Below are 3141 nucleotides of genomic sequence, written 5' to 3'. Positions count from 1 at the left end.
TAGATTGGTGTGTTATTAAACACAATGAATCATAATAATTCATAGCCCTGCCATGTAGCTGCATGTTAAATGCTGTGAATTGTAAGGCAGCCGAACTCTCAGTCAGTTTAATTTTATCAGCATCTGTCTGTTTCAAAGGGAATACATTAGCAGCCCAGGTTTTGACAACTGCATTTTCACACTATCTTCGTTACAGCCGTCATTGCGCTGGCATTTCTGAGAGCCATACCTTTCATCAGCCCTTTAATGTATGTGAGTATTCTGGGAAGGAGTCCATACAGTGATGGCTCTCTGGCATTGTGAGTGGAATGGGCTTCCTTAGTAATGCATGCTCTGCAGGGCTACTTGGAATACTTTTTCTTCTACTTTATGGTAAGAGTGCATTTGTCATGCCGTATAAAGAACAAGACATCACAGCCCACAGGGCTGACCAGTATTTATCTGTGTGTTCCAGTGGCTGTGTGGCTCAGGCTTTTAGGAGGGTTTTGGAGCCGATACTCATGAATGATACAAAAAAGTCCTTGATTTGTTCACTCATTACCCAGGCAAATCCAGTTTGGTTGTGATGAGTGAATGTTTTCATTGCTTTCTTTGAAGTCCTTATGTAATATCAGATTAGGTAAAGATTAAGAAATCTTTTTTTTTTTTCTTTGCACCGCTATTTTGCATTACCTTCTGGTGAACCAGAAACATCAAAAGGTTTTCCCAAAAGACATGGGTAACTCTTCACAGATGTTAGCCTCCCTATATCTTCATTTTAACTATAGGTTGTTTCAGTCAGTGTCAATTATGAGAATGTCCTCAGTTTAGACAGAATGACTGAGGTGCATCATCACAGTGTAGATGCTCATAGTTTCTCCAATAACACTGTGCTGGGTATTAGACTAAATGCTTAATACTGAAATAATCAGGATAATGGTTCTCGATAGCGCCTGCTCTCTCGGCCATATTAAACTGCTGGCATTTAGACATGAATCTGAAAAGAAAAGAAAGCCAGCCATGCAATTAGCAGATTGGACAGATATCAGGAGGTGCTGACCTTGTGCCAGATCAGAGGAGCGATCCATTTACGACCTCTGCCATAATGAGGACATAGGGTGATATCTTCCTCTCAAAAACAGTCAGTGTCAAATTTGAGTATTACAGACCTTCAACAGTCTTAACGGATTGGTCAAGCTTCCTGACTGTAGGCATTATGGTCACCTGATGCTTAGTGATTGATTTATCATGTTTCGGCAGAATTAAAACCACCAGAGAAGTTGGCATTGAAAGTGATGAAGCAGTCCTTCACATTTATTTCTTTACTTGTGGTTGATAAAAGCATCTCTCGCTCACACACACACACACATACCATACACCTGGCCGTTGCCTTGCTGTAACAAAGGCTTTGGAATACTTTCAGACTGTGTTGAATCGCTGCGCTCCTCCCGAGGCCATCCTATTCATCTGAGTATAAAGCGGCTCCGTGCTATATTTGCAGGAATGTATTTATTGGCCTTGATCAACGTTTTTTAGACCTCATTGCTGAGAGATGGAGGCGGAGTGGTGGTGATTCCATTTAATGAATGAATCGCCGAGAGGGCCAAAGGCAAACAGCACAACTCGGCGTCGTGACTGCCAATTTAGAAGGCTGCTCTTAACGGTATTGATGCTCACCATCATTGATTTGCGTTTTAATCATGGACACTCCAATTCCATTTCATGTGACATTCTTCGATTCAAATATTCATTTAATGGAGTTAATCTTGTTTGGAACATGAATTGGAATATTATTGGATTTTTATGTCATCAGCATTTTACATGGTCTTTCTGTGTAAGGGGGGATTTTTAATATTCTGTCATTTTAGCCTCTTAAAGGTTCTATCAGCGATTCCAGGCCCAAAAAAGGCCCAAACATAAATGATCACATTCATCTAATCTTTCCTAACGATCCACTAGCTGCCTGCCCCATAAGCAGCCCGTCAAAAAAATGCATTTCTGAGATCTGTACACAAAAACAATTGCTACCAACAAGTGTTGGCAACCACTCAAAGGCAAAATAAAGTGTTCCAACCAATAACCGGTGAGATGCGCATTTAGGAGAGTTTCAATTGCACGGGACGGACGGGAAAGGAGTAGCGAGCTAGCTCTCTGTTTTGTTTGAACATCAACAGAAGTGACGTTACTCTGCAATCGCTGATACGACCTTTAACTGCAGCAGAGGGGTAAACAGGAATTGTTTCCCTATTTTGCATCTGGGTTGCCTCCCTTGAACTGCAGCTTGACAATTATGGAAATCTTTTACTGCAGTAAACTGCCACATGATCCACCTTTTAAGCTCCTTTGAATGATTCCAGCTATGAAAATATCCCTGTATGTCAGATCCAAATGGAGGCCGAAGAGATGCATCCATAGAGCCATCCTTGCATGGACAATAGACAGATGCATGACACACAGTAGGGTAGATATTGGCTCAGTGATTGCCATCTGGAAGACCCTGATACCTGCCAAGGGGTTCTGAAGGAAGATTTCTCATCCTCCCCCCTGTCTTACTGAGTACTGTTAGAGCAGACATGTCTCTGGTATTACCAAAGGTTGAGTCTGGCTGATCTGTTTGCTGTGCTAGATGTGTCCACCAACAACAGTAGATAAACCAGCTATCATAAATATTGGTTAAGTAAATGGTATCTCACTGGCAGAGTGCACGTTCGTTGAAGTGACGCTGACACTGTGTCTATGAAAATGGCTTCTCATGATGTGTGAAGTGAATGCTTTTTCCATTGTTTTTCATCTAACCCACTGTCTGAAAATCCCATCTACAACTTTTATTTGTCTCACACGTCGCTGCCTATGGCACAGTTAACCGTGTGCTTTAATGTATGCCTCTTGCCAAAAGCTACATTTATTTCAGTTTGTACCCTTCATAAATGATAGTCATAAAGGGTATTATTAAATAAATTTAGCACCTTTCAACAGATCCCTCCAACCTACAACATGTGGGTGTTGGGTATATGGAAATGCTGATGGGCAGAGGACTGTGGTCTGGGGTTCCTGGTCTGGTGCCTACAGGGGACTAAGGCGTCATGGAAACAAGGAAGTGGAGTGCTAGGTTTGGGGACTCCAGTGTTTACATTTGGGTACCAGTGTGTGTATATTTTACAC

This window comes from Alosa pseudoharengus, unplaced genomic scaffold (assembly GCF_046254945.1).
Source record: "Alosa pseudoharengus isolate Yale_2024_CS ecotype anadromous, Long Island Sound unplaced genomic scaffold, YU_APseudo_1.1 YU_APseudo_1.1_scf_16, whole genome shotgun sequence".
Classification (NCBI taxonomy): Eukaryota; Metazoa; Chordata; class Actinopteri; order Clupeiformes; family Clupeidae; genus Alosa; species Alosa pseudoharengus.
This window is presented reverse-complemented; position numbering follows the sequence as displayed.